This window comes from Ochotona curzoniae, unplaced genomic scaffold (assembly GCF_017591425.1).
Source record: "Ochotona curzoniae isolate NIBS_2020 unplaced genomic scaffold, NIBS_Ocur_1.0 contig_2688, whole genome shotgun sequence".
Classification (NCBI taxonomy): domain Eukaryota; kingdom Metazoa; phylum Chordata; class Mammalia; order Lagomorpha; family Ochotonidae; genus Ochotona; species Ochotona curzoniae.
The window spans coordinates 25,617,176-25,642,288 of NW_024465553.1; the positions used below are offsets into that span (position 1 = coordinate 25,617,176).

At 40.9% G+C, this 25,113-nt stretch overlaps 1 long non-coding RNA gene across 1 annotated transcript; it reads right to left on the reverse strand.

Moving 5' to 3' along the window:
• Positions 1–7,261: 7,261 nt before the first annotated feature.
• Positions 7,262–18,721, reverse strand: LOC121153160. Its single transcript, XR_005883346.1, has 3 exons — positions 18,503–18,721; positions 7,775–7,890; positions 7,262–7,657 (listed from the first exon to the last, which is right to left on the reverse strand). It is a non-coding gene; the product is annotated as an uncharacterized LOC121153160 (long non-coding RNA).
• Positions 18,722–25,113: the final 6,392 nt, after the last annotated feature.

The window sequence follows — 25,113 nt, forward strand, 5'->3', positions numbered from 1 at the left end:
GAATCATTTTTCTATTAAACTGATGAAGGGGAATATGAGGCATTCAGATGCAATTTGCTGTGGCTTCCCTGTAGACTTGAGGCATACTATGACAATAGTCAGAACGGTGTCATTTTACTTGTGTGTGTGAACTAAGAACAATTTATTTGAAGTATTTTCTTTTACCTTCAGAAGAATTTTGATACATCTTTGGGAGTTGGGTTCACAAACACTGTTGGAAAACAGGCATGGTTAGAGGTGTTATTCACAGGTGGAACGCTGTAGTATGAATAGATGATTAGTCATTTCTCCCGATTGAGACAGCTCTAATTCCTTGTCCATTTCACTGGTAGAAATCAAGTCAGAAACAGAGGGGAGGAGCCACGCCTGCGATACAGTGAGGTAGAGGAACGGAGGGAGGGAATCAGAAAGACAAAAGGAGATCTTAAAATCCTTTTTAGTGGTGGATTTTTTGTTCCGCAGTTGCAATTTGAGTTATCTATTACCATCAACTCACCAACCTTACTACATTTATGCAACTCAGTATGATGTGGAATTCTTACGCAAAATGTTTCTCTGACCATGAGAAACACTTTGTGATGCTCACCCCTTGTTTCCTATCTTCTTTTTTAAATCTTAAACATGTTTGCCATATCATTTTTAAAATGATTGCCATGTGTGCGATGGGGCCCAAGTTATCGAGTCACTTCTTATTGACTCCCAGGGTGTGCATTAGCAAAAAGCTAGATCAGACGCAGAGCCAAGGGTTCCAGTCAGGCACTCTAGTACGCAATGAAGCAATCCCAAGTGTCAGCTTGGCTTCTGTGCCAAGCCTCTACCCCCCTTTTACTTCTTAATAGTAAAGGAAGAAGAAGCTGATCCACCTGCATTTCATCGTTTCTTACTACGGTTGTATGTGAGTGCTGTAAACCTTGAATAGGAATAAAAAATGTAAACACTGATCTTTGGATTTAGAAGTAGATAGCAAAAAGAAAAAAAAACAAATTTATTCATAAAAGTAAAATCTATATAAGTCAGATGAATGACACCATGCATGAACACCAAATACATAACAGGGATGGTGAAGGACCTTTCCACGTTGTGTAAGGTGGTTTCTTCACTCCTGGCAAAGGCTGATGGCTCTTTCTGTTACCACCTTTGATTAGTTCCTTCACATATGCGTAGGCTTTTTTTAAATACATCACAAAATTCTAATTTACATGGGTCATCTGTTCCTGGATTTTTCACATATCTGTACATTTACTGAGTATTTGTTACGTTGGGCCTTGGTCTCCCCTGAGCCAACGGTTTGTGGGGAGTCTGACGCCAAATCATTGGATCTCCTGTCTGCCTGCTCACTTGACCCAGTGGATTGGGAGAAAGCAAGGCTGTGCAACCGTTACTGCTCTGCAAGTAGAGGAAGCATCTTTGGTTCTAAGATGTAAAATTATGCCAGATGAGATCTATGCAGAGTCACTTTCGTCATGTTTTCAATGATTCAGGCTCTTCCATTGGTGAACTGAGGGTCAGTTTTAATGAAGAGAATGTGTTAGGAAACTAAGAATGTTTTCCAAACCTTTAAGCACACTTTGCATTAAGAACAAACTGCTAAAAGTAGAACCGTATGCCTTTAAAATGACACCTCTGAAATGAAAGGACATAAAGCAGCTGACAGGCATGGACGGTCCCACTCCCCCTAGGAAACAAAGGCACCTATATTTCACCAGAAATAAAATTTTATTAGTAACAAGTCAAATACGTTTTAAAATACAGTTGCCTTTCTCCTTCTTGGTTTAAAAAACGATTCAATAAAAACCCTCAAAATCATGACCCAAATATTTTAAATGTGAAAAAGACATATTTTGGGTTATGCAACAGATAACACATTTTTCCAAATAAATGTTGTAGAACACCACCATCTGTTCGATATTTGAGTCTGTTCCCAAAGAACCGAAACTCTGCTTCTCTTCCTTCATTAATGGTGCATAACAAATTTATGACACTATATTTCACAATAGCTACAGCACAAACGCATGACAAAAAGAAAGATCGACAAACAGCACGTGGCATGCTCAGACAGTTGTGCAATGCCCATTTGCATCAGTTCCGCACCCCTTCACAAATCCCTCACAACTGGAAGGAGATCCGAACCTCTCAGCAGCACAGAAACCTCAAGGACAGAGCTCACAGCAAGATGTTCACGATGTGGGTGCCATTTTTAAAGCCCAAGTTTCCCCAAATCTTCAGCTCATGCAGCAATCCAGAATTCTAAATTTAAAGCAGAATGTTTTTGTAAGATTTTCTCAGACACGTCCAAGCACAAGATGGCCAAATTCTTGTTAGCTCTGAGCAAAATTGTGTCTTTTCTCAAGCATTAAAAATGGAACTCCTTTATCGGGTAGAAGCAAGGAGGGAAATAAAAAAGAGAAAAATACCATGTGTTACTTCCTGACCACTAAGAATGGCACCCAGCTGAAGCCACATTTCTTTCCTGCAGAAGGCGCAGGTAAAACTTCCAAGTAATTTTCTGTTCATGTTACTAATTCTGGAATGTGTGTGACACATGTAGAAAAAGTGGTCTTATGGCTTTACCATACTTTATTTTTGCTATTATTTCTTTTTTAAAGAAAATGAAACATCCTTAGAAAGATTACATGAACACGTATACTTTGAAAGTACGAAAATAAGTAGGAATTACCTCTCCACTTTATGTGGTGTAGCCTTGCTGCTCAGTGTGGACAACAGAAGCATCTCAAAACACAGATTGAAGAAATGAAGAGTTCTCGGAATCCCAGAATCACTAAGAAGAATCGGTTCTCTAGCACGATTCCTAGAGAACTGTACACTCACTAAGATGTGAAAAGTACCAGCATGAAGAAATGTTTTAAATCAACCCCCGTATAGGATAATCTTTGGGAAAAGAAAAAAATATCACTTTAATGGAGAAGGTTTGTTCAAAATATTCAACAAAGAATGATGTAACAACTTCTACATGTTGTCCACACAAAAAAGAAATGAAATGATTGACATTTGTTATATTGATGACCTTATAGTAATAGTTTCAAACAAAAGCATATAAATTAAGTTCCCATATATTACATATTCATGAATTGCTTCAATTATACACAATTTCCCATTGATTCCTATGTATTTTCTTTAGCAAAACATATGCAACTGTTAACTATCACATTAAACTCTAGAAACATAAAGATCATCTTAGAAAACATTTAAATAATGACTAAGTACAATAGTTTTAAAAAGAATTATGTCCAACCAATCGTGACCGCACTGTTGTGACAGATTCTAGTTTCACTCATTCTAGGCACCATTTCCAAAAGGAATACAGAAAAACTGCAAATTATTGTTTCTTCCAAGTATCTGAGCAAATAAATACCCATGCTATCAGGTAAGGTGGGGATCAAAACAAGAATTACCATTTCCATTTTGGGGGTTTGCAAGACTGGAAATCAGGCTGTGATGCAGAGAGGAGGCTACCGGGAAGAAGATGGCTCTGGTCACTGGTGTTAAGAAATCCTGACGTTCATACAAGCACATCACCAGCACATGTTAAATTTTAAAAGATTGCCTATTGATCTTACACATACAATGCAACTGTCAGGCTTTGGTTTTTAAATTCTGCTTCTCCTTTAAGGCTTTCCTTGACTTTAGTAGTGACCTGGTTTGTACTGCAAACGAACATGAATGTCAAAGAAGGGGAAGAAGATGGTTCCATACTGGGTCTGTCTTCTGACCCTCCCCGAGGATGAGTGAAGTGACCACACAGTCCCTGTGCAATGCATTCTATCATGCTGCAGGTCAGGATACATTCGTTGTTCCCTTCATACATAGCTCTTGTCTAGTCCAATAAAACCCCCTCTGCATGTTTTCCGCCTTGAGAATGCTTTTAGCAACACGCGTTTGATGAGCATCTTAGTCTGGAAAAGATAAAAGCAGGCACTGCTCCCAGTAAAGAGCTCTGGTCGCCTTTTCAAACAAGACCAAGTTTGTATTTGAGTTCCCCCTATCATTTGTGAACTGCTGTGAGCAGAGCGACTGCGCATTAGCCTTTGAGACGCCTCAGCCCTAACACGGAGCCTGTTTCCTAACGATGCTCAAAAATGCTGGTGGATTGCACACATTCCCAAGTTCCCTACCACTGATTTTCTTTTTTTTTTTTTTACATCTTGGGATGTATTGTGAGATCAGATAATGCATTTGAGCTCATCCATCCATAAGCAGGCTCGCCCTGTTGTCTTTTTGCCGGTGTAATTATTTTCTACCTTTCGTTTTCTCATTCATCCTAGAGATCTCAGTGTAGAGAGATTTCACAGGAATATGACATTTCAAATATCATCATGCCTAATTGGGTCTAGTCTTATACATATCTGAATGAAAGAAAAAAGTATCTGTACATTGCAGGGGTGTGTGTGTGTGTGTGTGTGTGTGTGTGGGTGTGTGTGGGTGGGTGGCACACAAGGAAAAATCAAAGTAAATGAGCAAGCAAGCCATCCCCCTCACTTGAGGTATCTCTTTGACTTAACATTGCTGACTCTTACTTCTCTCTCTTTTTAAAATGCTTCACTTTGCATTTCCCCTTCTCACTTTTTTGTGTCTTTTTTCTTGGTTAGCCCTGTGGGCTGACTGCATCCTCGTAAAAGGGATCAACATTACACAAAGCACTCACGTTGCCCACCTTCTCCTCTTTAGCCTACGGAAGGCTCCTGTCCTCAGAGACGGAATGCCCAGATTCAAAAAGAATTGTGGCTGCTCTCCTAACTTTTGCAGCTCTAACAGCAGGGCAGGCAAGATGGACAGCAGAGCAAGCCTGGGTACAGACCTCCCCACAGGATCTGCTGGCCATGGTAAAATGGCAGAATCCTACTGGCTAGCTCATACATTGCTTAAATACGAATTATTGTTTAAAATCAAAGTAACATTAGTCAACTCCTTATGCATGAGTTGTTTATTAGAAAAAAAAATAAATGCTTTAAAAGATATTTTTAATAACCGGCTCTTAAAATGAATTCATTTTAAAAAGCATATTCACAAATATCACTAATTTCTGACAGTCCCTTTACATACGAATGTAATGATCAGAGAGCTTAGTGAATGATATCATCAAATAAAATAGACAGACACACTTGCTGCTGGTTGACTGCCCAACAGTTCTTGCTTTGAGGTTTCTCACAGATAATAAAGCTTAGAATTTCACACTATTTTGATAAATTTTTTCTCTCCCTTTTCTTCCCATTACAAAGTATGTGTATAACAATCAACCAATTCCAATATCTGGTATTGACGTAAGTTTGATCTGCTAGCATTGGTGTCTTTTTTTTTTTATAGATAGAATGCTAAGAGCCAAATGTTCAGTTCAAATAAAAAATGCTGAGTTCTACTTCTATTGTTTAAATTACGCAATACGGATCATTATCCTATTGGATTTGGAGATTTTTATCAATACTGCAATTGTTTAAGAGAGCTATATTTTTAAAAGAAGTATTGTGAGAAATAAGGTCTTTTAGAAGCAACGAAATAAAAATGTTTCAACTTCTGTGTCAAATTTTGTCCTTAACTTTAAAAAATCTGTACAACTCTATCTCACCATTAACACTAAATTGCCCAGAACAATGAACTTCAATTATACTTGCTCATTTTCTAAAGAGTCTTTTTGTTTTATAATTTTAATTGAGCAATTAAATAGAAACATGACATGTTTATCTAACGTACCCACATTACTCACCTGGTGACTGATTAGAGAGACCAAGGATTGAAGCAAAGTTAAAAGAATTCTACTGAAAAGACACTGGTCTTCTTGATTTCAAGTCAACCTCCAACTAGGTAAGTTACAATTCTGACTAGTTACTAGATTTAAATTTGCCATGGCCTATGATCCTGGAAGGTCTGTATTATTTTTTGTTTCAATCACTGGTTATCATTATTAAGTAAATAAGTACTCAAAAAGCACTTTAGTAAGCAAATTGTTGCAAAATTCTTCCACATCTTGTGCAATTCTTGTTTTAGACTCCTAGCCTCCCTATCCTAGTCCTCCTCCTAACACCCATCTTTGAGTCTTTGGTATCTTCTCAAACTCGCCTTTGGCACCACGCTTTCCCAATCCGTGTAATCATTTATTGGAAAATTCTCTAACCAGTATGCGCCACAGGACAGGACTCAACATGGAAGTCGGACGCCTCATTCAATCCTCAAACAACACGATGAGCCTCTTCAGTTTCATGAGTCTACTTAACAGGTCAAACAATTCTCTTTCAAGCTGCAAAATAGAGGGAGTTCTCAACATTTTACCACTGCAGGTATTCTGCAGCATTTTGTCAAATTGTGAACGATCAACTCTTATACAAAACTCAGCACAACGTTCCCCCTGGGCAATCTTCAACTGACCCTTTACTAGATGCGCAAAGAACATCATGCAGAATTTCTGTGGTTCTCATTTCTGCAAATGAAATTTTTGAAAATGATTAATGCATTGAAAGCCCATTTTATCTACCTCTCCTTTTCCTGAGCTCCATAGCTTATAAAAATGATATAATAAATAAAACTCTAAAGGCTCATCATAAATCTTAACCAACTCCTGGAACTTAGAGATAAGTCTATTTGCAAGGCTACTTTACATTTTATGAAGTTTCAGTTTTAAACAGAAAAGTCTACCAAGACTGAAGAAAAAGAAAAAAAAACAGGAAAATGAATCAGTTTGGAGAAATCTGGTCATTACATTCAGCAGTTATATTGCAGCATATATTTGTCCAGTTTTAATTCTCTCCAGGGCTAAAGGGGGAATAATATCACACAAGTGGTTTCGGTCCAGCGCTTGTTAAGCCAAAGCTCTCAGAAACAGCCAACCCTTCCTGGTCTCAGACAGAAAATGAAAATTTACCCACCCTCAATCTTCAGTGGCACATCATCAACTTAATCTGGTGTTTGTTTGTGGGGTTTTGTTTGTTTTGTTTTTTGAGTCTCTACCAAGAATGGCACAATTTGAAATCAGAGAACTTAACAGTTTTAATCTATAGGACAACTTGATTGTAAGTGCCTCCCTACACACCTTTAAAATAAATCTTGGCTTCGAAAGCACGAATTCACTGTCTCATCGCACATGGGAAAGTTTTGAACTCAAGTTGGTGATACTAGGAACTGCTGAGTAATAACCCCGGTTCTCTCCAACCAGTTCAGCATGCATCTCATCTTTGATATCAAGTGCACTGATCATGAATGCCTTATAAGAGCATCTCCACTATAAACAGTTCAGGCATTTGGAAACAAAGTATCAATGGACTGTACAGTTACTTTAATTCATCTTATAAATAAGCAACTGAGAATTCTGCTCCAAGTGGCTACTAGTGTAACCCAGCCCATAAATGGCATTCTCCGAAGCATAAGGCACAATATGATACGAATGCAGCTCCTCATAATACACAGATTGAGAACAGCACTCCTGTACCATAAACTTCAGCCGTTTTCTTGTATCGGTATAAGCAGTCTTGTAACAGGGAGCTTCCTTAAAGTATTCATAGCTCTCTTTCTCCGTCTCTAGATGTATCTTCCTCAGCAAATTGTTAATTAACACAGACCTTCTCAAGTAGGTTTCTGGGTCTTCAAGAAACCTGAGCTTTTCCAGAGAGAGTTTGAGAATGCAAGTCCTGTCCTCGGGTAATATCAGGTGCTGAAAAAGAAACACAGCCGTTCAAATCACACTGCCAGAAATGCGCGCATGGGGACGTTCTGCTCCTCCAGAGCAATAAAATAAAAGGCAACAAGGAAGCAATGGATCCACGCTTACTTTTGGAAAACACCCATGGTAATCCTGATGTAGATCTTCTTCTTCTGCATATTTTCTCTTAAAGTACGCTACTTTCGACGTCGTTGATGCCTATGTCAGTACTTTCGTTGGATAAGCTAGACAAATACAACAATTGGAGACAAATTAGGTTCGAGCCAAGGGCACTTCATCAGGTTAACTCTACTTGTTGAAAGGAAATCAATAACCCTAGATATCACTGCTGTCGCCTCCCTCGGCAGGAAGGAGAAGCGATGCATGGCAAGCATTTTCTGAGCCCAAATCCGGTAGGCGGGCAAACGTCGCAACAGGAGCCCTGCTCGTGCTGGTTCTGATTTCAGGATGCACAGCAGCAATGTCCTCTAGCAGTTTAACGTCAAAACTCTCCTCAAATCGAAACTGGTCCCCAAGATGTAACAGAATGAGGCCAGAACATCCTCAGCATTCTTTCAATGAATCCACTTAGTCCAAAGTTTCCATAGCTTTGGGTAAAGCAGAACTAATGGGAAGATTTGAGGGCGAATGTTGGACCTGGAGGTTAAATCATTGCCTCGGGCATCTCCAGGGCTGGCCGGCCTGTGTTTGTGTCCAGGCTCTGCTTTCTTCCTCTTAAGGGGCGTGTCGGGAGCACTGGTGATGGATCCAATACTTGGATCTCTGCCACTCACATGGGAATCCTGGGTTCCTAGCTTCCACGTGGTCCAGCCCCAGCTCTACAGCCCACTACAACTGAATCTTTCTCTGGGCCTGTCTCAAATTCTGCCTTTCAAATTAAAACAATACAAACAATGCGTTTTTTTTTTTTTCTTAATGCAAGAAATTCCTGATTTTTGTCTTACAAGGCGAATTCAAAAGTTCATAAAAAATGCATGTCATGAAAAAACTAAACATACGTTTCAAAATAACTTTGTGCCAAAGTAAACTTATCTCTTCGTTTCCTTTTCGGGGCAGGTTGGCGTAACAGAGAGAGGTCCTGACTGTGACGCTGGCATCCCGTATAGACACGGGTTTGAATCCTGCCAGTCCCTATTCAATCCAGCTTCCTACTAATGTCCTGGGAAACTCGCTGAAAGATGACCCAAGTGGTGCCCGGCCCCGCTGCTCACACAGTGGGCCTTAGTCCGGCTCAGCACCCGCCACTGCGGTCATTTGGAATGTAGACTGGTACATGAAAGAACTTTCTCTGTCTCTCTCTTTCTATGCCCCTTGCTCTGTAACTCTCACTGCAAAACTCATTAAATGTATCTTTAATAACAATGATTTCATTTTCTATGAACTTTCTGAAACACTCTGCTTATATTCAGAGGAAACAATACTGTTGGAATAACAAAATTGGATTAAGATAGTTGATGGTTCAATTCCATTTTAACAGAGTTAGTTATATTATATTTTAAATAGTTATTTATAGACAACGCTATATACTATAGTTATGATAGAATCGTTGTCCTAAAATGTCTTAATATAAGTTCATTATAAATAAATGAAAGATGAAAAATTGTTATGACTGAGAAACATGAGCTTCATATAATATGTTTTTTTTAATACTATCTCTATAGGGCCTGACACAGTAGCCTAGTGGCAAAAGTCCTCACCTTGAACACGCCAGGATCTCATGTGGGTGCCGGTTCTAATCCTGGCGGCCCTGCTTCCCATGCAGCTCCCTGCTTTTGGCTTGGGAAAGCAGTCTAGGACAGCCCAAAGCCTTGGGACCCTGCACCTCTGTGGGAGACCTGGAAGAAGCTCCTGGCTCCTGGCTTCAGATTGGCTCAGCTCCAGGCCGCTGCGCTCATTTGAGGAGTGAATCATCAGATGGAAGATCTTCCTCTCTGTCTCTCCTCCTCTCTATATATATCTGACTTTACAATAAAGATAAATAATTTTTAAAAAACTATCGCTATTAAAGGTTCCTATTTAAGCGAGTTCTGATTGAGTTCTGAGTTCCAGACAAGAAATGACTTGGCTTCCTACGGTTTCCTCTAGGTGGCGCGCCAATTACAGAAAGGAGACAAAATTACAAGCAGAAGCCTAAAGGCGCATAGTGAAAGCTCTGAATGAATTTCGAGAACAAATGGAGTCCAGTCCAGATTCATTCAACCTCAAGGCCAGGCCAGAGAGTTCCCAGTTTAACATAATTTACTGTGCCCTTAACCTAATCACAAATATTTTTATGTGGTGAAGCCATTAAATGAACAAAACAGTGAGTTTATTAATGCATTGTTTAAATGAATTTGTAGATTCATTTGGGGCTTTTCCTATAACATAATTTTTTAAAGCTTAAATATTAAAAATGAGCTCTTCAAAATGCTTCATTTTCTAGTTTTTCTCCCAAGTGAGGAGCATCCGCTTAAGTCTTCCTGCAGTTTTTTTTTTTTTTTTTTTTTTGCAGCTTCCTGAAAGCTTCTCCAATAGGACAAGCTACAAGAAATACAAAACCACACCACTAGCATTGTAAAATTATTCTGGCATTATTGTGTGGCTGTAAATCCTACAGAGCCTTAAGTTTGAGCTGACATGTTATACAAAGAGAATCAGGAACATTAAGTTACTCATAATGCAACTTCAAAAGGGACAGACACAGCCGTAAGTCACAGCTGACGTGGGGACAATAATTGCTACCATATGTATACAGTCGCAGAATCCAATAAAAAAAAATCAGCTGTCATGGAGTTCTCATGGATTTCAACAGCTGAGAAAGAAAGGAGCAAAACCCATCAAGACAGTAAGCAGAAAGTTCCCGAAGCCAGGTTTCTCAGAGGCTGCTTTGCAGGAAAATGCATTTGTGGTTTTTTAAGCGTACAATGAAACAGCTGAAACATTTGGGGTTTACCAAGGGATAATTATTTTCACTTCTTTTGAGACTGTCTATTCTGTATAATACACAGGTACTTCAGGAAACGTGTAGGGGCAGTGTGTGGTGCGTGGCTGCGACACCGCGCGGAGTGCCTGCATCCCTATCAGACCTACCTCTGCTTCTGGCTCCAGCATCCTAGCAGTGCTGGTAATGGCTCAAATACTATGTCCCTGTCACCCACGTGAGAGACTATGAATGGAGTTCCAGGCTTCTAGCTTGAGCCTGGGTCAGCTCCAGCTGTTATGGCCATTCGGGTGAGTAAACCAGTACTTGGAAGCGCTACCTCCTTGTCTCCATCTCTCTGTTTCTCTGTCTTTCAAATCTTCACAAAATTAATTGTTTAAGTTTGTGAGAAAAAACGGAATTAAAAGTCACTTATTTCGGTGCATAAATTTTTGAAATCCATACTCGCTGCATCATACACATGTTCCATAAACTTTCTGAAGACCCTTCATATAGATGGGTTTCAACATTTATTTGCACGGAATAAAGTTCCGTTTCACACAAGTTTGTTGAAGAAACTCATATTGCTTCTCAAGGGGCATCAACTCCCCTCTGGGCCTTGTTAAGGCCTCAGTAGCTGAGCGCCTCCCCCAGGGTTTGTAATTCAGGAAGTCTGGGCTAGGAGCAGAGCGTGTGCATGTCTAGTACATTTCTAGGTGCTGCTGGTGCTGCTGCTCTGGGAGCCGCATTCTGGGAGCTTCTATGACAGTGCGCAGCACAGCAGCTTAGTAATAGCCATGTTACGTGGAAACAGACCGTTGAGCTCTGCTGAATAAGCTGATTGGCTTATCACCAGATGCCAAGCAGACGGCTTGACTGATGCTTGCTGTCACTGCTGTTGCTTCTCTACGTTAACTTAGATGCTCTAGCCTTATGAATAAGGCCAGACTGCATTGTAATTAAAAAGCAAATAGTAAGATCACTGCTCATCATCAATTCTTGCTTCCAATTAAGAAGAATCAGTGGGCTTTTATGAGCACTGTAGCCACCCAGATCCCAGGTTCACTCACTGTATCATTCACTGTAAGACAGGAGACAGAAACTCTTGGACCCGAGTAAGTTTACCATTAACAAATGTTATTTTTTTTAATAGAGGTGGCTCTTTAATATGTATGTTCATTTTATATCCCAGAGTAATACATCATCTCCAGCATTAATGACTAATTAAAAACCATTTAATGAATGATACAAGGCAAAGCAGGTGTTAGCTTGGAAAACTAAATGTCAATTAGATTTATTGTTCTGGAGCCCAGGTGAATCTCCAGGGAAAATATTTTTATTTAACAGACCAAACCACCCAACCACCACCAGCAAAAACAAAACAAAACAGCAAAAAAACAGTGAAACTAAGGTTCACACAGTTCTGTCTGGGCTATATTCAAGCAATTAGACAAAGCTATGCACCAGACCTTCAAAATACAGGGGAAAAAAAATCTCAGGCGGTCTAAGTTGTAGTCTCAGCTCCCCCACACGCAACACAATTAGCTACTTTGTCTTACAACCATCCCCATGGATTGCTAAAATTTTGCAAAGGTTTCACAGTTGCTAACAGTCTGACAGCTCCTTGCAACTGTCTAACTACATACAGAGTTTTCAGCATCACATTTGGGGGATAGTTTTAGCCATTTTTAGGCTGTTTAACTACATAGATCTTATAGAAACTGTAAGTTCCAACATCTGTCTTCTTGATCGATTAGAACTCAAAAAATCAGGAGTTGCAAGCTGTGGATTTTCTAATTCAGCCTTCTCACTATATAGATGGGGAAACTGCAGCCCCAAAGATTGTAAGCGCAGTGGCTGATCTTCTGCTGTGTGCCTAAGAGGTTGGGTTTTGAAAGCAGAGGGAGATAGCTTCCACTTCTTATCGGTATGGCTTTAAATCAATGAAATAAGAGTTCTACCATTTATAAAGCGAGGATGGAAATGATACTAGCTCAGATGACCACTAACTCATGGGAAGTGGCTGGCACTATGGATAACATACAGTAAGCTTTCAGTCAAATCCTAGCTCTTAATAGTACTAAAAAGTATAGGATGCCATCTGAGTGCAAAGCCCAAGCTGGCTGCCTACCTCTGAATTCAAACCTCTTCCCACCACCTGCCTCTCGAGGCACCAGGCTGTACTTTGACAGTGAAATACGGCAAGAAGATATTTTGAATGGCGAAGTTGGAGAATAAAGTATAGGTTCTATAACAGTGCCAAGAAAATCTCCCTGGTACATTTCCATCGGTCATACATGTTGGGTGAAGAAAATGTAAAATGTTTTCAGGCATCTGAGTAATTAATTAAACTGAATCTGAGAATGCAAAAATAATTCATTTATTATGAACTAGTGAACACATGTAAATATGGTCATTATTTTCTTAAAAACTCAAAAATGAACTTATTCAAATGAAGCTGATGAAGTGGTCAAGAAAACATAAAATGACTATATATTTTCTTATGCAGTAGGCTGAGGTCTGAGTAAAGTATATAAATTATGAAACTGAACTAGGCCGAGTCTAAATTTATCTGTGAAGGTGAAATGGCCAGTGCTGTCATAAATATTTCAAATGTTGTTAATGCTGGAACCTGTAGGTTATTAAAATATCCGTCCCAGACTCCATGTCTGTTGTAATGCAAACTTCAACAAGTGCCAGATTGAAAATCACACATCAGCGTGACCATCCCTGCTCTGACCGTTTTCTGGCAGAACTATTTATATGCATTTCTTTAAGCCAACGCTTAAAATGTAATTATAAATGATCGTTCCAAGTCTTTTCCTTATTGTTCTGCCCCCGCCTCCAGACAGATTAGATCTTATTATTGTACAAGTGATTTCATTTGGTACATGGCCCAGGGACAGTACATTAAGGACACATCATCAGCAAATTAATTTATAAACACTTTGAAAGAACAGACAACAATGAAAGGAAAACCCCTGCTACAGCAGGCCCATTCTTCATTGCAAGACTTTAAAAGGCCCAAGAAATATAAAGACGTGATGGGCTTCATGTATCCTCATTTTAGTGGGATTTTCATTTTCCCTGTCACATTTTAACAAACACATTGCAAAACAGAGTTGAAACCATTCTGTTAGATGTGTGCGGTTGAACTACAGACAGAAACGATGGAGACTGATCGATGGGAGGAATTAAGTCAGGTTCTACCTTAGGTCAATAACTGATTTGTAGAAAAATCATGCACCTTAGCCTCAGAATCTCTTCCTGATTGCCCTTTGTATGATGCCGGCCTGATGTGAGCATTAAAAAGAATAGCCGCCCCTATTTAGATAAGTAATGCTTTGTCACTGAAAAAGCTGCTGAATATCTTCAGACATACATTCACTTTAAGAGCCAGTCCATGTGTTACTATTAGTCTAATTCTGCAGTCTTCTCACATGGCCTGAAGCACATCTGGGTAGACATTTGTTCTGACAGGAAAGGATGCCTGCATCCCTCATCAAAGTGCCTAGGTGTGATGTCAAACTCTAACTCCTGATGCCACCTGCCTGCTAAAACAGACCAGGCAAGCAGCAGGTGACAGCTCAAGCTGGTGACCTCCTGCCATCTCTGAGACCTGGGTCCAGTTCCCAGTTCTTGGATGCAGTCTAGTGCTGCTGTGGCCATTGTAGGAATCGGGGGAGTGAACCAGTGGATGGCTTTGCTTTCTCTCAAAGAAATAACGTTTAAAAAAAGAAAACAAATACTGCAGCATAATCTTCGAGTGATGCCCACTAGTTCCAACATCAGCTTTGGAATCTATTTGGTGATGTAAGATCATTGCCCGCCAGGAGCCTCTGAGTACTCTGTTCGATCAAGGGACAATATCAGGAATATCAAACTCCTTTTACTTATACAGGAGTACCCCCATGTTTGCAGAAATGTAATTAAGAAATAAGTTGGATTTGGTAGTAAAGTTAAAATCCACGCTTCTAAAGAGTCTTCGAAGAGTTCCTGGAAAATGTGAACGCTGACAACACTATTCACGCATTTCAAAAATTGTGGAACAAAAACAAACCTACCTTTGGATTCCATCACTCCACAAATGTTTTTTTTTAAGTACCCTTATGTGTGAATTAGACGAACTGCTATTTGAAAAGTACTTACTTGCTCAGTACTTCACGCATACATTCATGTTTTCTGCTCATCAAGTATTACTACTATGGCAGTGACCTCACTTTTGAAATCACAAATGCCTAGTCTACTTAGCAGTATGTTGTTGTACACAGAACTTTGATCCGCTGTCCAGGGTTAAGCACAGCTTGCATCAAATGTTTGAGAACCCATGCCAGAAGGCAGAGAAGCATGGAGTGCAAGGCAGTCAGGCTCTGCAACTTCTGAGACTCGATGCTTAAGTGTATTGCACCACCCATCCTCCTTCTGTGGCATAACCCCTTGCCTACCACCTTTCTGGTGCTTTGCGGCAGCAGATCACAGTGCCAGTGTTTAGCTCAGAATCAACGGAGCATCTGTTCCTCCAGATGAATCACCCACCATGACTACAGTGTTGATTCTTCTGGCAGTTTCAAATTACCAACAAGTTGCAGCTCTTGGGATATTTCTGTAGCAATTTCCAGAGATACTAAAGAGCCAATGAATTTGAAGTATTACTCAAGACCCCAGCTGCGTTCTCTGGTACTATATCCCATGTCCTCTTGGAAAAACCCCAAGCACAGGTATGGGACATTTAATGAAACACCAGTTTGTCAAGCCTATTTTTTTTCCCATTGGGGATGGTCTCTAAAGCAAAAAAGAACACTTAAATAAGATGTAACCAGCCAGGTAGTCATCATGAGGTTAACTAACTTACATGCTGCATCCAAACCAATGTCTGCCATCATATGTCTCTACATTGACAAGGCCAACTGAAATATGTTTCATGGGCAAACTTTATGATTCACCAACCCCTAGAAGGGTATTCTTTGTTTTAAGGGTTATACTCTTTCATTACACTTATTACCCTGTAAAGTGGAAATGATTCAGCAAGAATATTGGGTAAGCCCTCACATAACTAGATATTGATGACAAGAAATGTCTCATTACAAATATGTAGGGAGATGTTATATCTTCCTTACATGGCCAGGACCAGTGATCAGTAATGGATTTGATATTCTAACCTGTGGATAAAAGTAGCCATTTGGACATCCTCTGTTTTGATGTTTCTACCACTGCCAGCCCATATCTGGGTATATCAACAAAAACATCTATCTGGATCAGAGTTGCTCCTCCCCAGAGGAGTTACAGACATGACAGAGTTGACCAGTAACAGTACATACTAATGTTATATGAGAATTTGATTTAGAGCTGGGCGATTCTCTGGCATCCTTCATATGGGACCTGATTTGTGTCCCTACCTGAAGTTATTCTTAGGGGAAACGATCCCTGGTCACAGGATGCCTGCATTCTAAATTGGACGTGAATGATTCATTCACGTGTATTATGTTCAGGTTCAAGAAATCTGCCTAGTGAGTGGCTTAATCCCCCACACTAGATACAGAGAAAAAAGTCAGAGAATGATCAAATGAGTAGCTTATTGGAAAACTGTGCAATCTAGGCTCTTGAATCCTGGCTTTCTTTGTAAGATCTCCTATTTTCTTGATGTTCCTAACCCATGCTTCATTTTGATAATCATTAAAAAAAAATTCTGATGTAAGTGTACTTTAAAGGTTCAAGGAAAATTGAACTGATAATTGTGTTTTTCTTGGTGCAAGAATTTTTGAAATGCATGCATAAGGCTTTCATACCATACAATTCTAGCAGACCCCTTATCTACTTCTGCAGGGGAAATATTCTGGCTGCAAGCGTGTCCCTTCTCATGATCTAATTACCACTGATGTTTAGAAGATTTCTTGCATCACTGCTACTAAGAAGATTCTTCTTTTGCTTTTGTTCCTGCAGTTTGCAATAGGAAACCAAGCTTTTTAAATTTTCTAAATGAATGATCATATCACAATACTGCACATATCACAAGTAAGCATTAAATGCTTTTCATTAACAACCTCCCACTGAGAATGATTGTAGAACCATGCGTAGTTCTGCTATTGGCCCATTTGTGTAACTTTAATTAGGCAAAATTAAAAAAAATTAATAGCCTTCAACTTAAAAAGAGAAACACTGCATTGCAACTGTTTATGTACGCAACATATTATACTTTTAAAATTGGGATTGACAGAGACTGGCACTGCCAAAAAGCCCAAAGATATTCTTCCTTAGTTCCAGTGCTGAATGGTTTTTGGTTGACTTACTTATACCTCTGCATCTAGGAACATTATTGCCTTCTAGATTTCTCTGAGGTTCTGAGAGCAACCTGAATTGGTCATTTCTTGGCCTGAAATATAGCAGCCATCAAGTGGAAACCACAGTGGTGAAGGTCGCACACCCTGGAGAAAAGTTTCTGATACTTCTCTATATTTCATATACTGCCATACGCTTGAGCATGGCAAGCTCACCCACATCTAAACACTTTAAAACTTGACTTCAGATTTAACAGTGATGGGCCCGTTTTTCTCCAAGTCTTATATTCGTAAGTGCATACCCCCTTTAGCATACATGATAAAGCGTAACAGTTGGTGCTCCCATGCATCATCACACACAGATCAGCAGATTTTTTTCACATGCTAACTTTGGATCCGTCCATGTCTTTCGGATTATAAATTCATACTACAATTATATCATTCATTTTTATTTAAAGCTAAATACTGTGACGACATTCTCTTAGGGACAGCTTTTTGGTACAAATCTGATCACTAAAAATTGCACAATAGAGAGTTCATACATTGCACGCTTCTGATAGAATAAAAAATAATTTTTTTAATTTCATTTGCTCCGTTTGATGCTGACATGGGTCTCAATGGAAGAGCAGAATATCTCAAAGAAATTTCAAGAGTGCTGAACGCCATTAAATTTCTCTGTAGATTATGTAAGAAATAGGATGTGTATAAATTGGCAGTGTATAAGATGAACACATATGTAAGAACCACTACTTGTGGCTGCTGTATTCAAACTTTCTTCAGATCAGTGGTACGACCAGAGCTCTGCGACATCACATGGCTGGTGTCAGGAAAGCTTATGATCTTGTGAATTTGTTTCTCCCCTCCATCCCAAATACAGCTATTATGATCGGAAAAGAAAAAGGAGCTGGTGATAAGTGCTACTAACATCAGCATTTAGGAATCTTAAATTCCTTAATTCAAAATAAGACCACAGAGATCAGTATTTATAAAGTGTCATTATATTCATAAATCTACAATGCCATCCTAGGATAAATTTCAAATAGGTTTCTGAATAAAACGTTCTAATTATTTATTTTTATAAAGGGGAGTAAGGATTAGAAAGAAATGCAGCAGGGGTCTGTTTTCATGAATTGGATTGTAATTTGCCAGGCCGGTTACCTACAACAACTGTACCTGGGTAACTCAGAGCACGGGACAGTTATACAACGCCAGCAAGTGAGAAAATGCTGGTCTTAAGACTGCATTCAGTCTTCAAAATCGATTTGGAAATTGAATGTAACACTCATAGATTTTTATCATTGTGACCCTAATGCAAATTAAATGAGAAACATTGCCACAGTCTCCTTTTGCAACTTGCAGAGTTCTGTGTCTTCTCTCCCTCCCCTCATCCAGACACGCTTGGGACCAAAATCCCCTCACCGGCCGTGTTCATGTACCCAGAGCCAGCCTACCTAATTTGGCCTGCCCTATCCGCATGGGTCTTAGGGAACTCTGCCAGCCCACAAATGTCCCTTTCACAGAAAACCTCTATTGACTTGTACCCAGCAACCATCTATATAAACACGCTTTCATATTGATCTTGTAAGTTATGGTAACGCTACATTAGCATTTATTTCTCTGGATACATATTTAAACAGTCATTTCTTTCAAGCTAGTGATTACCTGGCAATGCTGAATCAGTCTGAAAAGAGTATCTCTGGGGCAGTGTCAGACAATCTGGCAAGAGTCCCCCTCTGCTCAGTGAGCATTTCTCACAGCCTCAGGCTCCTGGATGATTATCTCAGACCTCAAAGAAAGGAGACAGACACAGTTCACATCAGAGGAGTCGGCTGCACAGACATTAGCTGGTGGGCAATCCAGAGGGAGATGTGTGGCAGAACCACCCTGTCTACGATGCTTGGGGAGGGGGGGGGGGAGACTGAACTGGACCGGCTAGGGAATGGAACCTTTAAACCCTCACACGCTTTAATGTTCTCCAGATTTAAGTCAAAACTTGAGGATTCTGCGCTTTCCTAAGAAATCTGGAAATAATTGAATAACTTAGCGCAACAGCTATTGACCTGAGGGGCTGTTTTGGGGGAGGAAAATTATCTGTAGGTTGATTTTTTTTTTTTTTAAGATCGTCAGAGACAGATATCCTTCGTTTGTTTTTGAAAGGCCAGATGTTGACTTCTGGGAGCGTTCCCTGCGAAGCCACAGAGCCACAGTCAACGCACAACAGACTGGCCGGTGTTTCTGTGGAAGCCACGCTCTGTTTCCTAAGATTTGCAAAAGCCAAATGCTCCATTTCCTAGGAAGACAGATTTTTTTTTCCTCTAAAGGACCTTGTCTAACTGCACCTCTTCTACATGGATGTATGCTTGAGGATCTCATCATCTTCTATATTTAGAGAGATGAGCTTTCCAAGGGAAGACGGGCAGCCAATAAGGAGAATCCCATCCAGAGAGGTGAGTTACTATGGTTACTTTTGAGAGAGAACGGCTGCCCCGCTGCCGGCCAAATGGACCCTTGCCAGGGGACGGGGCTAAAGAGAATGTGACCCCCATACGTGTTGATTCAATTAGTAGCAAAGACACTTTGGTATCGTAGGTTTGGCCGCCAACGCTCTGCGGGGTCTTTGCTTTGCTCTCCAGCTCTCCCAGCCTGCACACAGGCAGGGAAAACGAGAAGGATTAAAAACTTCAGAGAATTCCCCACTAACCGCGGGTTAGGAGGGGAGTCCCGTAAGAATCAATCTTCAGATTTCTGAATACTCAAATCAGTCTTGGGACCAGCAGCTGGCCTCTGTTTAAAGGCTGGAGCCGGGTGAGGGGTAGCCAGCAGAGCGGAATCCTGGAGCCCTTCCCTGTTCCCCGTGATGAGACCAGTTTTATAGCTGAGTTCAGAGGCGGCCACCTGGCTGCAAAGGGTCCAGACTTACCTTGCCAGCCGGGTCCACTCACCAGGAGACCGCTCGAGCACTTGCGGAGAGGCGCGGGGTTAGTTGCTCGCCGCTGGTGTTGCGGCGCTGTCACCCCTCAGAAGGGCGCTTGACAGCGACAGCAACGCCGACGAACTCAGCGGCAATTGCAGCTCAGCGCGGGCAGCCCTGGATCCTGCAGGTCCGTCCCTCGGTCTCTGAAGCGCCTCTCGATCAGGGTTCGGAACGCGAGGCGGGCGCGCAGCTCTGCTCCGCGCGCATTGGACCAGAGGGAGCAGATGTTACGCGGTTGCTAGGAGCGTTGCTAGGCGGCGATGACGCCCCTCCTCAGCTCCACCAGCAACTTTCCTGCAGGTCGGCTGTGCTGGCGGGGGCTGCTGCGGCGGACCAGGTGGAGGGAGCAGGAATGCAGAACAAAGAACCCCATCCATCAGGGATTCTCGGCTGCGGTCCCCAAGTTGTTGGGTTGGGGATCCGCAGTGGGTGAAAGGCCCAGGCCCAGGGCCGGGGTCACTCGCTGCTGGCCTTACAGACATCCCTTGGAGGTCGGATTTGGGGACCACAGGGGACTGACACTTGCAGAACTCAGTTGGACTCTCATCTTGGAGTTGGGGCCTGGGAAGGGAAGAGGACGTGACCTGGGTGAGGTGGCTACACAGTATGCAATCTTCTGCTTCTTGGACTCCCTTACTCAACGTGTTCCTGTCTGTGTCTGTAGGTTTGTGTGGTTGGTGGCCTATGAAGAGGCAAATATTAACTAATGCATGAAAACAATCCCGGATTCTAATTCTCCTTGGTGCCACCTGTGTGTGCTGAAGATTTCAGAAAAAGATTTCCGTCGCGCAAAATGTCCTTTAGACAGCAAGCTTTCGTTTTGATCCAATGGCTGATGCAAACCTCAGGCTAAAGTGATAACTTCCTTAAAAACTTAAACTAATGAGGCTTTCTACCAGAAAGAATGAAGAAGGTTGGCATGTTCCAGCCATGTACATTTTAGTCTAAATTTACCAAAACGTCTATATTAGCCCTGATATCTCACTCAAGCTCTGTGTTAACTTTCTCTTAACCATTGCCAGTTGTTGGGGTGGGGTAGCGGCCATGATTACAACATCAAGGTGGGCAAACTTGAGTTTGAGTCAAAGAGCCAAGGTAACGAAGAGGAAATAAAAACCCAGCAGTAATTTTCTCCAAGGCTATCTGCAGACACTGAAAGACAGCAATAATTGTTTCTCTGATAGAATCAGGCTGGGTCAGGATGGAAGACAACACCTCTGGGAAACTTCAAAAGGGAAAGGTTTCTGTGTTTGGAAGCAGAGCAGGTCTGCATGTATTGTTGATGGCTGTGGCGGCAGGCAATCCGTGGGGTGCAAAAGACAACACCAAGTGGCCTTTGGTGCCTGTTCCCTACCCATGGTAAGAGACTACACAGTGTGTTCTGTTCGCCGTCAGGTTTAAAAAGCTGATAAACACTCCCAGGCCAGAGTGGGCTTGGAGAGGCAGTGATAACAGTTCCAGCCCTGAGGGACGGCAGCAGGTTTCAGACGGGCACAGCACCCAGCAGGAGGAAGCCACAGCCAGAGCCACACTCCTGCTTCTTCCTTCTCGTTTGTGGCGAGGAAGAGGTGCCAACATCTCCATGAGCCCTGCCTTCTTGCCCTGTTCACTCATGGGGCTTCACACTCTGCTTTTCAAAGCCAAGCCACCACGGGCCTGCTTCTCAACCCCCATGGATGTCCTGGGCATGCTGTTTCTGCTTTTCCATGTGCCTCCCTTTCACCTGGCCTTCTCATCCTCTGCCTTCAAGCTTCAGCTCAGGTATCAATTCCTCACAATAGCTTCCCCTGACAGCACCCCGAAATCACATAAGCACCCCCATTTCTCAGTATGTGGCACACCAGACTGCAGACTCCTTCTGCCTCCTTAGTGCCGTGTCCTCTGTGTCTGGCTCAGGGTACCTGGTCCATTGCAGTTGACCAACGGCATGTGGGAATAGCCTGACCACCCTGGCTGAGGTCCCTTTCTCACTTTAGCTTTGTAGCAATGAATAAGCGGACTTACACACCACGAGGGACAACCACTAGTTGCTGTCTTTGTAATTATTCAAGTAGGAGATGGGGTTTGACGAGAAGGTTATTACACAGAAAATAGGAGTTTTTCCTTAATGACACACTGTGTGCAAACAGGAATCTATAAAGGTCACCCTCGCATTTCAATAGCATTAGAAAATACTCAACCTTAAAATCATTTATATCGTTTCTTAACTGCCTTCTCTCCGTGTCTTCCATTGTGGGTGTGAATCCACTGAGCTGAACTGCTTCATTCCCCTTTGAAACACTCTTCTATCTAAGGTAAAGCAACTTCCAGAATCATGTATGATGAAACTAGCTCAAACACTTCATGAGACATGAGACCAAAAAATGTTCATTTTGGTGTAATTTTTTTTTTAAATTCAAGCACAGTGTTTTCATAATGTCCATTTTCCGTGAATTATGCAAAAAACCCTCCCAGATCTCTATGAATCCAAAAAGGAAAAGAGGATGAGGGGGACCAGAGGAAGAGGAGGAGGTTGACAAGAAATCAGCTTTTAGAGGAGCAGCCAGTTAACTAGATTGTGTACATGGACAGCGCACTGTATGTGAACAGACCAGGGAATCTTTTCTGCTGTCAATCTACTTCTGAAATAATTGCCAAATCCCATCTTCATCTGGAACCACCTCAAGAAATATAAACAGATGTTGGAGACATGAAGAAAAGGTCAGTGTCACCTCAAGATCACAGAATCGCTGGATTGAATGACTGGAGCTAAAACAGTGACAAGAGTTAATGAGCTATTTATGTTTGTAGATTTAATGATATAAATTCTCCAGGGCTTTTGGTAAATGATTAGAACAAATGATTCCACTTAACAATTGGGGATTTTAAATATTTAAATACTGAGAGTGGCATTTAATCAGATAAGTTCTTAGGTTCAAGTCCTGATTCCTGCTTCCGATTCCAGCCTCCTGTTAATATAACCCGTGAGGGCTCCGGTGCCACCCATATGGGGGAGCCATCCTTGGCTTCTGGGCTTCCAGCTTCAGCCTGCCCCTGCACTGGCTGTTGCAGTCACTCTTAAGTGAAGGTGAAAGCAGGTGACTTGTTTTTGTCGTACAGTTTGGGCAGACATGAAGACTGATAACCGAATTTTACCCCCTAAAACCTGTCATTTGATTCCTGTGTCTTGTCTTCGCTGCTATTTGCATGGTAAACATATTGGTTCCTTTAGAGATGACAAAGTCACAAAAACAGCCTTCGAGAAATGAACTTTTCTGATATAGGTTCATTCACTGATATTTAGGGTTATTATAGCGGGTGTCATTGCTTCAATCAACTATATAAAAATGGTGATATAGACTGTCCTTGGAACATGTGTAGAATCTTTTTCTTTCCCTTTTTTGTTTGGAGGGTATCGGTCATGCTTTGATCACTATAAAATCATCTGGCTATTACAGCCCAATGCTACTTCTACTGTGATGCTCCAGAGCCTTATAAACGTAAAGGCAAAGTAGCTCTGGGTGAGACTCCTGGGGGCAAACGGCCTATGTGTTTGTACATGAACACCTATGTGTTTGTACATGCATGAACACCTATGTGTTGCTACGTGAACACCTATGCTATCTCTGAATACTCTTCAGGGTGGCTAATTTGAATGATGTTTGCCATTACTCAACCTCTGATCTACCTGATATTCCTGTTTTCAGTTCAACACATTAAACTCTCTTGCATTTGAGTTGACGTGTTGATTTGTGTATGTGCTCTCCATAAAAGCCCATATCACCTTGAAACTAAATTATATGGGTCATAAATGAAATGCTTAGAATCCTCATAGATGTGTCTGCAGTTGGCTCAGTTTTGAAATTAATGGTTTCTGTATGTACTAAAATTAGCAATATCATCCGGGCCCATAAAATTTGCATGTTGATATTGCAAAACTGTATCTTTTTTTAACACAAGGAATCTTAGCACATGTACACATAAGCCGTCTGTTAGAAACTTTACTGATAAAACCAGGAACAGTTCTACAAAATGGGATGATTTTCAGGTTTGAAGTACATGAATTTGGTTGCAGCCGGCATTTTGTACAAACTGGGGTTTATGCTTCCTCCATGTTTCTGGTTCAAACAAAAAGCAATTAGGATTTATCCCCATGCATTTAAATATCTAATACAGAAATAGTTTTTAGGCTGCATAAAATATGCTTTTCAACAGCTCTGCCACTGAACATCTGCCTTAACAATATTTGCACAAGAAAAACACTATCAGTATTCTAATCATGAGCTTATTCCTTATCGCTTTATCACAGCTAAACAGTCTCATGTTTTCTAATGTCTTTTCAAGAGGTTTTTCTGACAAGGAACATTGATACAAATATTGCACTAACTTGCTGAATTAAAAGGGGAACAGTAAAATATATTGTATGAAATATAGAATATAACAGAAAATTTAGATTTTAAGTGTAATAGAAACTTTCCAAACTCATTCCTATATATTGATCACTTGCTGATATCCATTTAGAATGGCTTGGATCACTGCACTCTGTTACTGCCTGTTCTGCTAAGGTCAAAGATACATTTACTTAGGAACATCAGCAGTCAAGCAGCCATACTGGCAGGAATGTAAGGGCACCTCCAAGGAATGCTTTCATGATTTTTTTGAAAATTTAAAATGAATATTCATCTCTTTGGGAAAGGAAAATGCTTTGTTCTCCTTCCTGAACCTCTGGATCAAGTAGGAATTTCTTAGGAAAAAAAAAAAAACTTAAGAGGTAGAAAGACTTTATCAAACAAGCCTGAAAATGCCTGTGAAGTAAGTACTGGGGGACAGTTGAGTGTGGCTAATACCTAACAATCAAATGCCTGACCTTGAACTATCCACTTGCCAAGGAATCATGTTAGTAACTTAGAAATATTGAGGAAGACCCAGATTTTACATTCAATCATGTTATATTACATTATATTCAAATGCGAAATTCATGACTACTGACCACCATTGGCAGTTCAACCAAATATTTGGGACAGTCCTAGTGCATATAAATAATGTATTAAAAGTAAACAGACTAGAAAAAGCTCCAATTTCCAGTGTCAATCCATCTGCAGCATCCAGCTGTGAGTAGAATAGTAACATACAACACTTTTCCTGCAAGAACAGTGTGTTCTGTGTAGGGTAAAATCTCCTGAAAATCTCCTATAATAGATACATATGTTCAAAATGAATCATTCACATTTACATTTTTCTCATGCAAGTTCTTCAAGGACACCCATCAAAAGTTGAGATATGAAGGAAAACCAATAAAATATTTTAAAACAGCAGAGCT